Here is a 21,012-nt window from a genome sequence, read left to right on the forward strand (position 1 = left end):
TATAGTGAGTATGGCTATCTGTTGATATAATATGTTTTGCAGGATTGGAACTTACAGTCTATTTCTCCACCCATAAGAGGGCTGATTTTATCCTTAAAGTGCAAACTTCAATGTCTTTTGATTCTCGATGGTAAGATTCTTGTGCTGAATTTTTCTTTTATTAGGGTAAACTTCTTCTTAAAAAAAAAAAAAAAAAAAAAAAAGGAAAAAAAATTAGAAAACTAAAATAAAGCAAACTAAAAAAACAGCATAAACAAACAGAAAATCTGCTAATTCTGCTTACTGGAACATTTTTGAATGAATATATGCTGTGAGATGGCTATGATGTAAACTTTTGTGACTATCTAGCATGATGGCTGCTTTCTCTCCTTTAGCAAGATGTGCAAGGAGGTTTGCAGGTGTGAACTTGGAAGCATGCTCCTAGTAAAAGTGTTATGTTTTTTATCAAATTACCATTCTCTTCACACTTCTGGAAGCAGAGCGTAGGCTGTTGCCCTCATGTATTCATTAACACCTTGCTGTCATGACCGACCTGGGAAGTGCTCACTTTTAGAAAATGGAACGGTTTGTGGGTGATTGCTCTTGTCTCCTGAAGCCAGGTGGCTTGTCAGTAAGGTACCGTCTCATTGCATATAGAGATGTTGCTCACTGCTTGTGTTAGAAAGCTGTGTTCCACCTCAGGGTGATGCTTTCAGGGTAAGTCTTGCCCAAGAAATTGTGAATTCCCTGGAAAGGAGCGCCTTGGGTAGACCACTCTAGATTGACAGTTTGTGCTGCATTTTGTACTTTGCAGTTTTGAATGACAATGTGAATGAAACCAGAACTCATCAAGAGTTCTCAACTGTTATAACTTACAAAGACTGCTTGAATGAGTTGCTGAAATCTCTTGTCAGAGTACATGTCATCAAGTAATTAGTATTGCAGTTATATCATGAATCTCCTGCTAATGTTTTTATCAAAACTTCAGGTACTGAGGATAATACGAGTGCACAAACATGACTGCTCTATATTAGGAAAAGTAATTTCTAGTTCTTATAAAGAGTGCAGGAGTAAGAAAAAAACCTTGAGTGCAAAGTACTACAAAGGTGCTCATTAAACAGAGAGAAGAACAAAGGGATTCATGGCCTTTTTCTTTTTTAGGAAGAGGAATCTTCCTTGTATCCTTTGATAATATGACTAATAATTTATTTATAGAATTTTACAATATCGACATTACTGTAGGGCCGAAGGTAGATTTACTTGCTATTGTCTAAGAAACAAGCTTGATGTTGGCAAGGATAACGCTTTTTTTTTTTTTTTTTTTTTNTTTTTTTTTTTTTTTTTTTTTGAGTATTTATCTTTTTCCTACGCCAGATGTTTACATTCATTATTCTAGCTTTCAAAGAATTCTGTAGACAGTATATAGAGCAATGTGCCTAGTAAATGACAACTTGTCTAACTATTTTTGTGGGTTTACTACTTAAAATCATATGGAACTTATTTGACCAGTACATGTCTTGAAGGAAAAAAAAATGCAGAACACATTATGTTGAATACTGAATATAATTAATATTTACTACTTGAATAGTATATATCATTTTAAGTTTGATTTATTAACTACCAGTTACTTACAGTGAGTTTATTTTGTATATTTTTCTAAAGGAGAGATAAGATTTCTTCTGAGTGTACTATGTACATCCCAGAATAAGACAATGACTTTTCAGCGGTATATATTGTGGTTTGTAACCACAAAACAATATTTGTGTAAAGCTTCAGGGGAAGATTTTGTGCTTTGTTATAATGTGATCAGACATAAGCTTATTCTCATAAGTCCTTCATTAACTTCCTAAACTATGAGAACATGCTTTAAGAACAACTAACTATAATTATTTTTTTCTCCTAAGTTTATGTTTTTCTTGAAAAGGTATACAGGCTTCTGCAATATAGACGCATTTAGATATTTAGTTAATATTTAGATGTTAACTTTGTAGAGAAATTAGTTAAATTTTGATTAAATGAATATTTATTAAAAAGGGCTTTACCTTGAAACATGTACTTTTCTAATGTTTTATAACAACCAAATAGATCTGTCTTTTCTGAATTTGCTATACAATTACCTTGTAGTCACTCCATCTTTAAAGTTCAGGAATATCGGAGTAAAAGATGAACAACTATATAAATTTATGTAACAGTATGATCAGGGCTTATTGCTAGTACTTCAAAATAAAGCAGAGACTTGCAAACCCATTTCCAGTTTGCATTCAGCTTGACTGGATCCACATGAGTTTCTTCTGTGTCGTTGTGGTTCATGTTCGGTGTATTGTGGTCTTGATCATCTTGGTTTAATAAAAATTAGGTGTGTGTCCAGGCCTAGAAGAGGTATAGCAAGGCAAATACAGTAGAACAGTTACAATATTAGTACATTAATCCTCGTCAAAGTATGCTTTATCATAGATGGATTTGATCTATGATATTTGATATTTGATATTTGATTAAGGCAGAATTGTACTGGTATTTACTTATATGAATTTGGATTTAATTTTTAGTTTGTTTTTTTTTTAAAAAGAAAGAAAGACAAGAAAGGCCGCCACGTGATGCCAGTGTGATGTACTAGGAATGCAAGAATCTGCCCACTTTCTGGTTTTGCAGATGTATGACAGTATGTGCTGTGGTTATTGTTATACAAGGTGAGAGAAATGGGTTGGGCACTGAGTTATTTTTGTTGAAGTTTAATGGAATTTTCTTCTTCTTCATGTTCTCTCATTTCTGCCTTCAGAGAATCTATGTTCAAGAGGGAAAAGTCCTCATGTTCTGCTTCTCTCAGAAAAAGCGTCATACCTGCTGGTGGTTAGTAGAGTTTTCCCACTTACTAAAACAATCCCTGGACTGAAAGGAATTGACATTCAGTCTAGAAAAATGGGCAAAAGGTTGAGGTCTGAGACGCATAAGACTTTCCTTATCTGTATATGCAACTTGTCTTAAGCAGAGGTAAGTGTCAAATTCATGGGGTTCATCTGTGCATAGAGCTCTATGAAGGTGAGAGGCGTTAAGACCTGTTTTCGTGGGTCCTGTGCACATCCTTTTCCTGCAATGGCATTTTCATCATCTTCAGTGATGCAAGCATCAGGAAAGGCTGGATGGAGGCTCTGTGACCTTAAGGTAGCTGGTGTTATCTGACCACTTTCAAATTCTTGCTATCAGCTTGGTTGTTTAGTGATATAGGGAAGTTCGTTCCAAAACGAGATACCAAAGCTAGCAGGAGAAAATGAACAAAATTATTGCAGTGATGGAAAGAGTTAAAATCTCTTTGTCTGATAAGCTAAGCTTATCAAAGACTGTGGCTAGCAATTAAAAAGAAAATGTGCAACATTCCTATAATTTAGATGGAAGCAGATGGAGAATAAAAATGTTGTAAGAAAATTATGACCAGAAAAATCCATAGAAGTAGTTAAGCAGAAATAACAACAAAAATACCCTAAAGGAATTAAATTGTAATTTAAAAAAAAACTTCTATATGTAAAGAACATAGAGGAAATATTCAGATTGTAGTGAGTCAATACTGCTGTGTAGGAAAGAAAAGAAATATTATGCCTCACCCTCTTATGAGAAATAGCATTGCACTGTTCAATTTGAAATGAAGCAAAGAGCAAGCATGACAAATCTGGGTAAAATCATAAAAGGTTTAACCCCAACAGAGAGTAAAATAGTGAAGAGAGAAATTTTCACAATAAAAAAAAGTGAAAAGAAAATATTTTCTGGAATGTCACAGATTTCAAACACTGGCAGTAAGGTGTAATTTTGCTAATCTTAAGGATTCACTGATATGTGACAAAATAATTTTGAGTGTATAAGACTTACTCCCACAGAATATTTACTGTGGGAGCTGGAAAAAAATCTTGTCTATTAAATTATGTAAGTGAAGAAGGAGTGCCACTAATTTTTACAGGAGACAAGACAGAGGGCATGAAAAATGGAATATATATATGTATTTTCTCATACCTTAAATAAAGCTCAGGAAGTGCAGGTTTATTTGCCATTTTTATAGAGAGCGAGCAATGTTCAATGCGTAGACAAAATAAGAGTGAGAGGTGCTTGCATGCGGCAGCCGATTCAGAACAGAACAGCCTGTTCTCCCATGAAAAAGTCAAAAGATGAACATGGATACAGAAGAAACAGCAGGCTTGTCTAGTGATAAGGGTATCTTTGGAGTACTCCCACACCCTAAAGACAGAAATATGAATGCAGATGAATGATTTGGCTGTCATAAATAATAACAACTCTTCATGTTCATGATTTTAGGTAATAAATCTAGTGCTGTAGTCTAGCTAAAAACTCTAATAAAGTGCAGGTAATTTAATCATGCAAATGGAAAAAAAAAATCACCTAGAGATAATGTAAAATATGAATTAAGATGAAACTGGAGACCGAGTGTAAATTTCAAATAAAGGACCTGAAAATTCAAAAAGTGAATAGATAAGTGTCTGATAGCTGAAGATGACTCATCTGTTACATTGCTTTGGATTTCAGAATATCAGCACAGAGAATAATATGGGGAAAAAGATCTGCAGTAGAGAAAAATTGTACAGATTTCCAACGGGGGTAGGCTGTTTCATTTCAGTTTGAGGGAACCTCAGAAGCAAGATATAAATTAGAAGCAAAGAGAAGTGTGACATATGCATGGGTGCCTAAAAAGAAGGATTATTAAAATTTTTATGCAAATCCCAAGGAACCAAAAGAGATTATTCAGAAAATAGCTATCAATCATCTCTAAAAAGTATGGTACTTTTTCCAGGAGATGCTAGTGTATATGTGTGTGTGTGTGTGCGTGTGTATATATATATATATACAATTATTTTTAATACAATGCAAAATATTAAAATATAACCTAAAATGATGATAAATATTATTATCTTGATACGTTAAAGTAGCAGTGCTATTTGGTAACGGAGCTGCTTAATACACAAACTTAGCATAATACACAAACTGGAACCCATTTTTTCCATACAGGAGTGACCGTACTCTGCTTTCCTAGTTACATACTTGCAGCATAACTGTGTCATTACAGGATATCTCTGTATTATTCAGGGAGAAATCCATTTCTCCTCTTGTTCTATCCCATGCCTTTGATGATTCTGAGTAACCAGGCAGGAGGAAGGGACACTGAAGCGCAAGTGAGGGTTTCCCACTGCTCTTCAGACTGTCCTGTTAAAGTGCTGCTGTTCCTGTACTGCACGAAAGTCAAGAACTGGTGTATTATATTTTCTACTTTTTCTTTCTTTCCACGTTTTGGTCTCTTAACACATGCAATATAGTGAAGTAGAGGGTGGGTTTACTGGTGCTTGCAAATATGCATCCTAGATCCAGTTCCCTCCATCCAATATTGACTGACTGGAGGACGGGAATGTTTTTGCTGTGACCACACAAAGTTCTGCTGCCATGGTAGAGGTTCATGGCTGGATTTACCTACTGCATTGAAATCCAGTGCCTCACTCACTATAGCACTGTTTCAGTCCTGCTTACATACATGTTAGAAGACCAGCTTCTACAGTGCCTTCTAATATGATCAAACCTTTTTACTTTTTGATGCCCAAGCCAGTATGTCAAAACTACAAGGTAGTATGTCTTTTGAACCTCTGTATGACAGGTTAAGAAAATGTTCAGATATACCTACTGCTCTTAGAAAATTATTTTTAACCAGCAATATACTGTTTGCTTATTGCCTCCTTAGGTAATTCTACTCAAAAGAAAAAATAATCTTTTTTTTTCTGTTCAAAATTACTACAGCAGAAGTAGTTGCTGAATCATTGTCTCTGGTCTTACTCTAGATGCTGCATGAAACATTTTGTAGGCAAAGAGGGACTACTTGTGTCTTCCTGAGTTGCTTACATAAACATACAGAAGTGATAAGGTACTCTGCAGCAGAGCATGATCAGTGTTAAAGCACTTTCTTTTTATTATTGTGCAGACACTGACTGTGTTCAAGGGTGTGTGTTCAAGGTTTTGTAAGATTCATTATTAGAAAAAGCAATTTGTCAAAATTGAAACTTTTTGTACAAACGTACCAGTTCTGATGGGCGTTGTTCTGAATACAGAATTGGATTTCTGGTCAAAAGAGGTTTGTTCTTTTCTTCTCTGTTCTTCATAGGAATGTCTAACACAACAGGTTAGTTTAAGATGGTCTTAAACTTACCTGCTCACACAAAGGGTCTCTCCCACTGCAAGTAACTTTGCAGGGTAAGATCAGGTTCAGGAGGAAAAGGCTGAGAAAGACCTACCCAAGCACATTCACTTGCTTAATGATGTCCATCTGAGAGGACCAAGAAAGGCCTAATATGAACCTAAGGGAGCTGAGACTTGCATTCCAAGAAGCTGAACTTTGTCCTGGGCTGCTGATTCTGGTGTATGGGAATACATATATCTCTGGCTTTTTGCTTTTTGTTAAAGTATTTCCAGCTGATATAGAAAAGGAACATTTTTTAAAGTTGAACAGTTTGTTAGGGTGGAAAAACAATTTCCTATTCAACTCTGATGGCATATGTTTTCTTTGGAAGTGCACTAGTGCAATCTTATGTAAAATGTCAATATGATGTCCAGGTTATGGAAGTGTTTTTACTGCAAGTTTAGCCTGAGTTATAATTGAATTAAGTCAAGCAATAATAATCCCATGTGTGAATGCAGGGATGTGGCAGCCCTATAGTTCCCCCCGCTAAGATTAAGAGCTTAAAGGTTATTAATGCTTGAATCTCTATCCTTACACCTAGCAGTTCAGCTGAACTGAGCTTAAATTGTTATTCAGCTCAGATCAGGGATTTTTATGTGTAGATGACCGTGCCAGATTTAAACTGTATTTGAGATGTATATTGATTGCAATGAAGGAAAGAATTTGTAGAGAGAAGAATATTATAGAAATAAAATCATATTCCTGGGTTTATTCATAGACTTGAATAAATATGAATGATGGGAATTTTACTGCACAGTCAAAATGGATTTAAATTTCCATTTCATCTCCTTTTTTCTTTTTTTCCTTTCTGTCTTATCTATTTTGACTATTTAGATATTAAAATGCTTTTATAATTGTCACAGATGTCTTTAGGAGAACTCCTTGTGTACTTATACTGAAGCAGTAGGTTCTGTAGGCCTTTTTGATCAGCAATTAACATTTGGCTAATTGATGCAAGTTTTCTGTTTTTTTTTAAATAAATCTTGACTTACACTAACAAAAGAACCATTATGCATTTCTGATTTCATTATGTTGTACCTACTGCTTATGTTTCTTACATATAAACAATCTATATTTTTACAGTTACGCACCATAATGTTTGTTCCTCTTTATCACTTACTAGAATATAAGAATCTAATATAAGAATACTAGAATATAAGTATCTAATTGATCTGAATTCCCATGTTAGCTAATGTTTCAGAAACAAAACAAAACAAAAATGCAATGCTGTTTCCTGTCAGATTGTAGATAATTCTGTAGGAAATCAATTGCAAATGATTTCCCAGTCTGTCATTCTACACTGCACTACTAGCAGTGCACAAAATCTTTCCAAATACAATTGTAGACGTTTTATTTCCCTACTGACCTGAGAATAAGAAATAGAACTGCCTTGCTTTGCTATTTCTCTTTATAACTTTTTTTCCAAACCTCTAGGTACAAACCAGGACTCTTTGTCAGGGACTTTTCCATATTCTTTGACTGAATGCTCACTAGGTACCTTTTGTACAAGAGAATTCTTTGAGAAACAAAGGATACCTCATTTGCTGAAGTAATTGATTTAAGCTCCTTTCAGATAGTAGTTCCACATGAATTGCTGCTAAGGTATTTCGAAGATTCTCTATTTTGCTTAACAATATTGATAAATACTGACAAATACGTATAGGAAAAATAGCCCTAAATATACATACATAATAAGGGCATATGCATTCATATTAGTGATTTATTTCAACTCAGGAAAAAGATCTTGATGTTACTGTGGATATTTCTCTGGAAAAAAAACAACTCAACACTCAGCAATTGTCAAACAAATCAAATAGAATATGAGGAATTACCAGGAAAGGAATGGAAAGTGAAGGAATTACCAGGAATATTGAAGTCATGGAACAAGTGACAATTGGTGACTGTTAAATACAGCAGTCGAAATGCAACTCATAGCAAAGGAAATCTTAGATCTGTTGGCTGACAGAAAGTAGTAGCTATCATTAGAGAGGATGGTGAGCTAGGTCTAATATTAATATTAACCTGTATGACCATCCTTCCCTGGGTACAAGAAGGCAAAGAAACTGTTATGGTAGCAAATATATCTGATTTACTGTAGCATTTAAGGTGGGCTTTTATTCTGGATAGTGATTTTTGGTGTGGATTGTTTTCTATGGCATGTAAATAGAATCTCCTGATAAAATTTAAGTCATCGCTAGTAAACAATAAAGATCCCTAGTCAGTGCTCACAAAGCAGTCTAATCTTTCTGAATTAAAAGGACTTGGCTTTTGTACCTTGGCATATAGTTTCAATGAAGAATTCAAAAGCTGCCGTGACATACTTATTTGTAGTGTAAAATGGAGAAATACCTTTCTTGATAAAATGAAGCATGTATAATCCATGTTTTGAGGCTATGTTCATGCTTCCAAAATTGCAGATATTCAGGTTTATTATCTTGATTTAAAAACAACTTAAAATGAACTGTTTCTCCCTTTTAGGTAACAGAAGGTTTGTTTCAAGGTAGACATTTCCCTGATTGTAAGCCTTTTAAAATAAAATAGTATGTTTGAAAAGAGCCTTGAAATTTTAGTTTTGATCTATACAAAATTATTTCCTAGGTTCCTTTACTTACAGTTTAACCTCATGCAGGAAATCTTGTTAACATACAGTGTTATAGAAGATTGTTTTATCAGTTTGACTGTCTCCAAATGTATTTTTCTTTAAGCATCTACCCATTTGAACTTTGGCATATCCTGGTTTTTACAGCCTGCTAAAATGTACCCAAATTTAAAATTTTACAAAAGTGTGTTTAATGCAAGTTCCTAGAACAGGAATTTTACAAAAATTTTATTTTATTTTGTTTTGTTTTGTTCTGTTCTGTTCTGTTCTATTTTTTCCTGAGGCATATTTTATGTTTTGTTCCTTATTCATGGATCTTAGGATGTTTTCATCATCCCAGCACAATGGCTACTTTAATAATAGCTAATTACTAGGGGGAAGTAACTGAGCTAGATTATGCCTAGATCTGAGTCTAATGTTTCTTCCTATTAGTGCAACTGGAGGCCTCTGTTCAAAGTAGTAATTCACTCTATTACACCATTTTTCAGAGTTAGTCTTCTCTAAAGCTTCCTTTTGAATAATATGAGATTTTATCCTATTTAGCTCCTATTCCTCTGAAATTTATCTCTCATACTAGTTAGGAAACTTATTAGATTATTCAGCTCCACTCACAGAGAGAGAATAAAGAATCATGTTAACCCAGAAACCATCCTTGTGCAAGGATCAACTTGTAGTTTCACAACACTGGAAGAGATCCTTTGTGGGAAGCGTGATACTGCCTTCTACAGACTTGTGACAGGCAGTGTTACCTGTCATCTGCATACCAAGGGAAGTGGAGAAACTACTTTGTTAACTCAAGGGAGTTTGGGACAGGTAGATTGCAAAACAGATTTCAGTAAAACTCACCTTTGGAAGAGAATCTGTAGCTTTTCAACCATGAGATGTTTCTTTAGCCCGGGGAACTCATTTTCTATCAATTATAATAGATGACTATGGAACTAGTTTCACTTATCACTTGCTGAAGTGGAAATTTATACTATTTATTAATTCTTTCTTTAGCCAGGAAGCTTTTGTTCCAGAAAATGGAACGTTCTAGTGTCTTGTCCAGGTGATGGAGATATTGTCAAAAATTATTAGTTGTTGCAAGTTTGAGGAGTGAGATTTTCTCAAATGTGTGAATGACCTACAAAACTCAGTCATACAATTTTACTGCAAAATAAGAGTTTACTAGTATAAGTTTAGTAATCAAGGTGGAAACAACCAGCAAAATACACATCTGTAGTCAATGGAAAACAAATAGAAAACTTATTTCACTGAGATTAGGTTAAAATATTTTACTCTGCATTTCTGAGTAGTCAGTAGTACTTTGTGACCACTTGTTCTGTTTGCTGAGCAGTCATTTATTGAATTATAGTAATAATGTTACAGTGTACCTGCTTTCTTTCATAATTGACACCTAATATGCCTTTTGTGAGTTTGTCTTTATTTCCAAAGAGAAAAAAGACAAAAAAGTATGACGGATACCAAGCAATGAAATAATGAACAATGAGGGCTGATAAGCTTTTGTGTGTGTGTGTGTCTGTGTGTGTACTCTGTGTGTCTTGATTAGCTCCAACAAGGTAAATTAGTAAAATATTTTCTCTTTCACATCAACAGCTTGATGTGAAATCCGTCTTTCAGGAGAGTCTGTGAAGTGCTGGAGGATGGACAGTTAAGCAATGAATTGGTTGAACATGCTCATTCATTTCCATTGCTAAACATGTTTCTGCAGAAGATATAATATCTATATTTTTTTGTACGTCATGTGAAAGTACTCACATATGTGCACAGTAAATGCTACTATTAAAGATTCAGTATTTCTCTCTATACAGGAGCATCTGGTATAAAACATGAGGTATATGTAATACACCCATCGAGAAACCTGTATGGTTATCTTATTGATGATTATTTGACTGTTTTGTGTTTATTAGTCTTAAACTGGAAATATCCTCTTAATGAGTTGATGACTTAATTAGAACCCTTAATGGGTTCTAGTTTATGTATTAGTTCCTGTAAAACATTATTATTGGTCAATGGATCTACCAGATCTTTGATTTTTTTCAGAAATATTAATACTTTTATCTTTTTTGTTCAAAAACAAAGATACTTAGAACTGATGAAATGAAATCATATCAATGACTGGAAAGAAATCAACTTGGCATGCTTTTTACATGTGATAGCAAATAATAGTTGAATGATTGGGAGACTACATTCTTAAAAGCTTGATATTAGAAATTGTTTGTATGAAACTTCTTTATAGCCTGTGTAAGAAAGGCAAATACCTTATCTTATGCAAGGTGGTAAGGAAGATTCAATCCTATGAGATCTTCATGCCAGTAAAATCTAACCGTACTCTTGGAGATGTACTAAAGGTGTTTTTAAACGTTGGGAAAGCAGTATGTAAGTCCAATGTAAATACATATTTACAATGACATATCCTTGAAGTTAAAGAAGACCATCTTGGGTCGTGAAGTCTGAAGCTTACTAGATGTTTATCAGATTCTTTTTAATTTTAATCTTAATCAATGGCTAATATCTAATAGTTTCTCAATATTCAACTGAGAAGGATTTGAATTTGCTAACTTGTGAATGCGTAAGCTTGAAAAATATTAAAACACAAACTGAAAGTATAGTAAGACTGAAGCTGGATTAGAGGTTATGTGTCTGAATGACTTCATGAGCTGCTATGGATCTTCTTTCTTGGTGTTGAAAACTTGGAGGGGAAGACTTGTGGAAAAAAAAGGTTTGTACTCAGAGCCATGTCTTGAGTAGGGTTGAGAAAGGATAACTTTTCTCTTTTGGGAAACAATTGACAAGGAAAAACTTCTGTCCAGGACTTTACTATGGTAAAAACATGTCATACAGTCAAGCTCCATTTTTTTTGCTATGTACTTGTAATATCACGGCCATCATTTGGGACATTTTTTGAAATACCGTTATTAATGAATATCCTTGTTTTCAGATGTTGAACTAGATCAGTTTAAGCATAACTGTCCAGCACTTGTTGAAGTGCCCAGGCAACTGTTTAACAATGGAAAGAAAGGTATTGATCTTAGGTTTTTGTCAAGTTTCTCTGTACAACCCTGATTTCTCTCCGCAACTAATCCTAAATAAAGCTTTATTTTTAAAGCTTTAAATTGAAGCTTTAAAGCTTTCATTCATCTGGAAAGATCTGATATCTGTGATGCCACATAACTCTTTTCCTTATTGAAAGTAACTGAAAAAGTATTTCCCAATTTTGAGAAGTCTATTTTTTCCATGTTTTCATTTCAACCTGCTTCCCATACTGCTGAGGACAGTCTACCCCAATACACTTAGCTTGGGAACTCCAGGAAATGAGTTGCTTTTATTTTTGTTTTGTTTTAAGAAAGATACCAAACAACAGGACTTGCGTTGCCGAGCCATTATCTCTTGATTTTTCAATTGCCATTAATAGGCTGAATCTTGCATAGCCATTTTGGGAACATTTGGATAAGTATGTCAGCAGCTGCCTTATACACATGTTCATAGTTCAGTTTTGGAATGCCACAGGCTTTCAGATTATTTCTGAATGAGATCCTCCCACACAATTGACAGTACATCTTGAAGCTGAAGTTAGTGTAGTTCTGCTTTAGTAAAGCCCACAAAATCTAAATCCGTATACCTGCTTTTCTTCATTTTATGAGTAACAGAATTCAATACTGTTAGCATGAGCTCCTACATGAACTGATCTGAAATTTGAAACTGTATGTGGTGTCACTGGGGTTCTGAGTAACTTGCTTTGTTTTTTTGTGTGCATGTGTTTGTTTTTCTCAGTTTTAGCTTTTGGATTTTTCTTTCTTTCTTTCTTTGCTGAGCATCTGTGGACATCCTGTTAATGCTTTCAGAAATCTTACACTGTCAGATGAACAGACTCTAAAATTAAAAAAAAAAAAAAAAAAAGGCTATTAGAGGAAAACGTGATTGAAGAAGTGCAGGAAAGACCTTCTAATCTATCAATGCCTCAACTGAGAGCTGAGGACACTGAAAATGCATGGTCCTGAGCATGGAATCCTGAATTATTTTTTACCTTTGGGAAAGACCTATCTGAGGATAAAGCTCAGGACCAAGGAGTCCCCACCTGAACTAGAGCTCAGATCATTTTGCTAAACCAAGGAGTCTAAAACTCCATGTAATTGGAGCTGGAAACCTGAAAGTTCTGTGATATGTTCACAAGGTATCTGCCTCCCAGACAGTTACATTCCTGTAGCACTATTTTTGCCGCTAGTTCTATATCAATGCCTTAAAAAAATATCTTTTCCATGTATAACCAAACCAAAAAGATTTGTTTGAGATGGTCTATTTTCTATGAAGGCAGATTCATTGGATTATTCTTATGTCTTTATATTAAAATAATTTATTTCTCTACATTAGTATGGTTTCTTTCCTTTTGTTTCTTTTGGAATCCAAGCTATCTAATTTGCTGTCCTAGAATATGCATTATTCCAGTCATTTAGGGCTTGCTTTTCTTTCCAAGATCTATTGTTGCTAACTAAGCAAAGAGAGACTGTCAACTTTTTTAAGGACTATTCTTTGGAAATCATTTGATCTGATCAATTTTCATCTTAGGAAATTACCTTTACTAGTGATCTAGAAAATACCTACTCTTCATTTTCTCTGAATAAATATTTTTCCACTTTCTAAATAGAAAGCTGAAATAAATATGGGTGCTTTTTGCACCATTCCACCATCTCCATCTAATTACTATTGCTAAGAATTGTACTTCAGTACCTTTTAACTTGTGCTTAGATACATAATCGCTTTTTAATTGAAGATTTATTTCAAATTACCAGATTAAAGATATAGCAATAGATTTAGTCTGACAGTGTTTTAGAGTTTTTTCCACTAAACATATTTGCATCATAGACAAAAGAGGGAAAGAATTGTCTGATTTTATAGGAGTTTTTATTTAGCTATGAGATTAAGGGTATGACTCATCATTGCTTTTTTTTTTTTCCTAGTGCAAATAATGAACAGCAATGAATCTAGTCACAGTGAAAGGCAGCACTGAAATGGTGTGTGAATAATACAGGTTCTGTTATTTTTTTAATAAAAAGTTTAAAAGAATCTAAGAGCAAGATTTTTTTTACTGATTTGATAGTTTTCTTCAGTTACATTTTCAAAGTGCTAATGTGCAGAAAATCATTGGAGAAAAAGCAGTGGAAAATATGTAGGAATGAGAAGTACAGAATTGCCTGAAGGAAGCAGTGGATTTGGTCTGGATCTAAATGGCTGTGCTAATAAACAATGCTAGTAGATCTCATCAGACTCATAGCTGGACAAGAATTATTACAGCAGTTTTTGAAATATAGAAGCTGAGACATGGTGATGATAAGAAAGTTGCCAGTGTATTGAAGAACATCTATAGTAAAGCTGAGGAGAGGATCAGATATGAAGACTCTCACCCCAGCATCTGTTCTCTGTGACTGATACTGGCATTGAAAACAGGACAGTGCCCACCCACTATCTTTTTGTATGAACTATTTTGATGCTATAAGTTATCATAAATACTGCTATGTCAGCTTTTGGTAAAACATAAAATAATAAATCCTTCTTCCAAGTAAACATATAAAACAAATATTTGGGCATTTTGCTTGACATATTTTGGTGCAAATGAGAGAATGAGTTGTACAGAAGCAGGTTGAATTATTAGAGATGATTTTTTTTTCTGACTCAGGCAAACCCTTGAGCTGAGTCAAGAGGTTGTCCTGTAGGTGGGCTAGAAACAACCCCATCATTCATTAGCAGAACCGGTTTCCCTCATGTGTCAAACCTCCAGAATAAATTTCTGGTGTGGCCTCTGGCTCTTTAGCACGTAGCATGCCTCTGGGCTGCAAATAAACAAACTGAGGTGATCAGTTTTTCCTGCTATTTTAGCTTCTGTCTTGATTAATTCTACTGTTGAGTGGGAACAAGGTATGTGGTGACATGGTAATACAAGGGCAGGCACAGCATTAAGCAGCTGTACCTGTTCTCCCAGCTGAAGAACACAATGCAGTGCTGGCATGTCGAAGCTGTTAGCAAAGTGACAGCAGTGTTTGTGTTTAACCACTTGGAATCCTTATTTGTTCTTGGAAGAGCGGATAAATGTCAGGATGTCAGCAGTCATTTGATCTATGTGACGAGATGGAGCAGCAGATGGGAAAGGACAGGAGGGTGTGCCAGGGCGGGCTGGTACAGATGACTCAAGAGCAGGCAGTATAAAACCACTTCATTAGAGATGCACACTGCCAAACTTCTAAAAAAATGTTTTTCAAAGCAGAACTAGGGTTGATGGCGAATATATAATCTTGTTAAGCATATTGAGAGGCCTGAAGAGAAACTGCAGCAAAAAGCAGACCATATTTGCTATGCTGAGGCCATTTGCTTTTCAGTTCTCTCAGACTGTTTTTATTTTCTAGCACTCTTGTGACAAGTGACTGACTTTTATTCCTTAGATTGCAATCAGTTCTTGCTGCTTGACAATCCATGACTGCTAATGAGCAATTACCGATAAGAACTAACAAATATACCTGCTAATTAGAAGGCTAGCAAAAGGTGTCATGAATAGTAACTTAGCCAGCTAATGATTCAGCGTGCTAGCAAAGGAACTTAAAGAAGAAATGAAATAAGGAAGCAAAACAACCCAAACTGAAGATTGCCCTGTGCCATAATGCTGCTTAGTAGCTACAAAGGTGTTTGGTCCTGGAATTCAGTTAATTGTTGACAGGATGAGTATTAACAGAAAGTCTCTGAAACTTCTAGCCTGAAAATAAATAAATAAATCATGAAATGTCTTATTGACTCATTATGTTAACAAATACTTTACAGGAACTCTCTTCTTCGTGTACTCTCTCCCATGTCAACAACAGAATTGTTTATTGGGGTTGTTTTATTCTGCTTAGGAATTATGATATTGAAGCATATTATGTGGCATGTCTGATACTTGCTGTCCCAAAACTTGGTTGTCATTCTTGGTAGTTTTGTTTTAATAGCAGTGTTTAGTGGTGTTATGCTTGCTCGGCATTTCCGTGATAAAATATATTTTTAAATTGCATTTAACTGAGGAAGGCCTTAATTGCAACCTTGGATAAAATTATCTATATAAGTGAACATTCTCTTAGGATGTTTTCACAGCTCTAACCCAGGACGCTTCTATTCCTAAACAAAATGAGGTTGTTTTCACTCATTGAAGGCTGCTAGGAAACTTTCAAAATAATTGAATACTCTCCCAAAGTAGACCCTAGACTTGACATTTGCCAGAGATGCATTTGTGTCATCCTTGTGAAAACTTTCCCAAGGACTGGAGAAATAAACCTTTGGGAAAAAAAAAAGCTCTGATGATTCTGACCTCAAGGGGCAGCCTGGGGCACCATGCACATCTGGCATCTGCTTCTTGTGCAGACAGATAAGAACGGAACATTGACATATGTTCTTATTCACCAAGAAGCAACTTCATTCTATGTATACTCTGCCTACTTTGGTATGGATATTTGTCTTATGTAAAACTATGATACTCATCTGAAAACATAAAAACATCCAAGGATGAGAGCTTGTTACATGGTCCAGAAGAGAGTGGATAGTCTTAAAATAAACCTGAGGAAAGAAGCCAGTGTCAATGTCACTCCTCATAATGGTAATGAAAGAAAATTAAATGTTACTTTTTTTTTTTTTTTAATAAAAATGACTAAGGTAGAAAGTCAGACATTGGCAAAGTTATTACCTCTGCAGGGTTCACTTGTGCCCTTTCTCCTTTATATGATATTTATATGGTACTATATATATTACAATTAGTATGATAGACTTTAATGTCATGATTACATATTTCCTTAGACAAGACTTCTGCCTAACTAAGCGTGCTGGCCAAAACTGCTAGCACAATCAGTAACGGTAGCTATAGGCTTCTGCACATTCGTTGCAGTAGGTTAAAGATGTTTAGCATAAATGTTGGCAGATTTGAAAAGAAGAAAACAGTGGCGTGAAAGTTAAAATAATAGGCTCTTACCCTAGAGACTACTTCCTTCTGCTCCTCGTGCTACTATATAATGCTAGATAAATTGCTTAAAAAACACTTGTTCATTTCCAATTTTCCTCCTTTTCTGAATGTCCACCATAAGTTGGAGTGTTGCCTGCAGACAAGTTTAGCTGTACTGCTGGAAATTAAAATCAGAGAAAATATGCCTCATCATATTAAGAGCAAGCTGATGTGGCATGTTCTGAAAGTCCTGATTCCCAAATCATGCAACATTAACGACTGTTTTTCAGCTTATCTCATTGTGTCTCTGATTTTTGCCTATAAAAAAGGTGTAGTGCCATTCTTATGTCTTCTGTTGATTTTATGAAAATAAATCAACACTTGTGAAACACTTTGCTATTGTGATGACAAGCACCTAAGAAAGAGTCCATAAGGGAAAAAAAAAGGTGTGTTTGAGACAAAACTTGTGTAGTCCGAAGTAACATAGTCACAATTAACAATGAGGGAAAATAAAATGTTAAATAACTACTCATTAAGGTGGAAGTGCCCTTTTCATGCAATGAATAACACAAGGACCTGTAGAAAAACTTCTGCTTCTGAAAGTGGTATAGAGGGAATGAGAAGATGGACAAAACCAACTGTTTTTCATATATGACTTACGTTTCTGAAAATTCAGATCTTCTACATCTTTAGATGCTCAGTTGTTTACCTCTATCCATCTTGTTAGGAGCTCATAAAAGTACTCTTTATATCACCATGTAACTAGATTCTCTATAATTAAAGGATTCTATTTTTGTTTCTATCAAACTTGCTAGTAGTTTTCTTGTCATTCATACAGTATTACTGCAGCAAATATTATCTAGATGAAGATATATGTTCTTCTCCATCTGTTTTACAAGGGTACATAAAGGTACTACTTGGAATTTCTTTCACTTTCTCATAGACCTTGCACTGAAAAAGATGCTGAGTCCAAAGGGAAATATCTTTACCCTCAGCATGCTGGATTTCGTTCTTTATATATATGTATATTTATAGAGTCCATTTGGACATTTCTTTGGAGAACTTTACATCATCAAATGTCTCTTACTTTGTGTCAGTATTGTTCCTAACACTTTTTTTTTTTCTCTCTCCTTGCTGTGGCAAGGCTCTCTCTCAGAAGTTCAAAGCCTTGGAAAATTGTGGTTAGAATTCCAGTTCCATTCATTCCTTAAAAAAAAGATGGAGATACCTAGGTACTGTAAGCGAGTGTCTCCATGGGATTTTGCTACTGGAGCTCATATTGTGTGATTGTCACATGTTGGCATGGTCAAGCTTGGCAGCAAATGACCAAGCAGGAATTTGGATGATGGCATGGAGAGATATCAAACACGGGAGCAAACTGCCTGCAAATATGCAGATGATACTCAGCAAAGGAGAATAGCCACATGCCAAATGGTGGAGGATGGGGCCAGCATGAGCCCCATGAAGCTAGGAGAGGAGTGTGGGGTTCAGCAACTGGATGGGTTCATCTGAAGCACTCGCAGAGGCCAGGGAGTGCGTGGCTGGGTCTCCAGCCGGCTGAGGAGGACTGAGGGGTTTCCGTGGACTGCAGGATGGATACGAGCCTGCTTATCACACATAAAGCAAGCCACGTGCCAATTCAGTGCATTCAGTTCAAGGATTTTGGTATTTTGAAAGCTGCTAATATTGTCAGTAACAAAGGGGGATCAAAGAACCTCACGTGAAAGATGATTTTTAGCTCTGATATCAATGTTTTCCATTTCTTGAGGGGCTATAATTAATTTCATGTTTATTTTTTAGCATGCTCATCTATCTTGAATATTCACTATGCACACACTTTAGATACAAGCCTGAAGTTATACTACTCCCTGGATGACTATAACGCATTAATTCTTGTAGCATTTTTATAGTGATTGATTTTGCTGTTGATTTACTTCAGAGGGTGTGCATTAATGCATGCCATTTTCTAATCCTTATTTTTTTTAAAAAAAATACAGCTAGATTAAGAAAAATAGTTATATTATGAATTTAGATTTTCTGATTAAAGATTTAATTAGAAATAGTTTGCTCACAACATCTGCTCAAGCTCCGAGCATAAATTGAGCTTATTGATATTACTCATTGTGAAAGTTGTTGCATTAATGGCTTTCCCTGTATGCACAGAATAAAAAGCCTTCCTTACATATGTGTCCAACTTGCTTTATTTTGTGTATTATGTATACTATGCCACACTTGTGAACTCTAGTTTGACAGAAGCAAATGCTCAGTGTCTCAGTCTCAAATGATTTGACGATTGATGCCTGAACTGTGGAAGAAGTAGAATATAACTATATATTCTTGGAGTAGTATATGTCTATATATGTTATGTTCATAATAATTAGTCTTGGAATAGAAAATCTTTAGACTTAACTCAGAACTCAGGTTTCTTGATGACAATGTCAGCAAGTCTGTAGGTTCAGACAGTGGTGTCTGCACTGGGGAATTTATTAAGAAATGATATGCAATGTTATATAAGACAAGAAGGAAAAAGAATTCTTTTTTTCCCCTCATTATAACAAAAAGCCTCCCACTATATGTGATCTTAAAAAAAAAATTGTTCTGAGATTTTTTTTTAACATGGTGATCAGTTTATTAGAAGTTACAATAATATTTCAGAAGATTTTTCCCCCCTTTATATCAAAATTATTTGTGATTTTCTTTTATAGATTGACTGTCATTCTTCCTTAACCTGGAGATTTACCAGGGTTTTAGATGTTCAATGTTTTTTTAAAAAAATGTTTACTAATGTTTGCATTTGAGATTTCCTTGTGGCTTGACCTTCATAAGTTTCGATTATTTACCATTTTGATGGAATACATTGGTTGTTTTAAGTAGTCACCACAGCTTGCATGAAATTATTCTGTGCCAGGAAGAAAGGAAAGAGTTGGAGAGATCTTTTAAAGGATAATAAATCAATTTGGCTCTCAAAACATAGGCAACTTGTAGGGAAGCAAGCAGAAATTTGTTTAATGTGCATGGACTGTATTTGTCACCATCCAGGTATAAATACATATTGTAGATAGCTGTGTCTTAATTATGTTGCTTTTAAAATCCCAAATCAACTAAAGAATAGAAATGATTCTCTTTCCATCTACCACATATTTTCTTTCCCACAAATATGACATTTTAATTTTTTTTACTTTGTGTTTTCTCAGTAACTGTGCTAACTCTAAATAATATGCCTAAGAAGTTAAACCAAATTAACATTATGGGTATTTTTTTACATGAATTTTTTTTTTGGCCTCCGTCATAGGTTTCTGAAGAAACACTGCATCGCAGCGCTGAGGACGAAGACTCAATGCAGGGAATGGAGCCCTATCTTGTGCGGAGGTTGTCGTGCCGTAACATCCAGCTTCCCCCGCTGGCTTTCAGGCAATTGGAACAGGCTGACTGGGATAAGAAGACAGATCCTGAGGCTAACCCAAGGCCCACAACTCTTCCACTGAGGATTCCTCCTCTGATTGCCATTACGTCTGCAGAGTCCAGCAGGTAAGGACCAATAATTTCTTCTTGACTCGATTGCTGTATTTCCAGTGGTAGCAGGTGCAGGACTACAGGTCCACCTTCCAGGAGATAAGTTTATTTAGTTTACAAAGCCCTAGCTAAAGCTGTCAAAGTCACTTTGTACAGTTGAGCAATATTGATTAAAAATAGAAGTAAAATTTTATTTGATATTTATATTTTGCTGAAACTTGTTCATACATCTTGTATGAACATATGCTTTTTGGTCATGCCCAAATGCAAGAACAGGAAAACCGTTTCTCTGGGCACTATTGGTATTAATATTTAGCAACCAAGATTTAAAGATGTCTTAACCATTAGAGACTTGACCATTTTGGAGAGTTTTATGATAAAGACAGGACTTGTTATACATGGAAAATATTCTGCAGAATAAAATTTAAAAGCCAATTTCAAAGAATTATAAGAAGATTTTGCCTTCTCCTGAATGCCTGGGTAGTTTATATGGTATATAATTGAATGTATTTGGTTTCATCGCTTTTATTATTGTTTCCTCATATTACCCCTGTGACTTCTTGAATCATACATGTTTTCTAAAGCAACCTTTCTTGCTCTTAGATGTTTCTGATAACATCTTATTATCTGTTGTTATTTTGCAAAATGTGAATTGTTTGGTATGAAATTGTAGCTAATAATAGTGAAGGCACTGCAGCAACAGGATGTAATCAAAACCAGTAACTTGAGTGCACATAGGGAAAATGCAAG

At 35.1% G+C, this 21,012-nt stretch overlaps 1 long non-coding RNA gene across 1 annotated transcript in view; it reads left to right on the forward strand.

Annotated features, from left to right (window-relative positions):
• Positions 1–20,104, forward strand: part of LOC112945558 — a 138,755-nt gene extending 118,651 nt beyond the window's left edge. Inside the window, exon 3 of the long non-coding RNA XR_003249039.1 lies at positions 20,042–20,104. This is a non-coding gene — a long non-coding RNA (uncharacterized LOC112945558). The remainder of the gene's footprint in view (positions 1–20,041) is intronic.
• The last annotated feature ends 908 nt before the right edge of the window (positions 20,105–21,012 follow it).

This window comes from Nothoprocta perdicaria, unplaced genomic scaffold (assembly GCF_003342845.1).
Source record: "Nothoprocta perdicaria isolate Ctin4 unplaced genomic scaffold, notPer1 scaffold_1, whole genome shotgun sequence".
NCBI classification, from domain to species: Eukaryota; Metazoa; Chordata; class Aves; order Tinamiformes; family Tinamidae; genus Nothoprocta; species Nothoprocta perdicaria.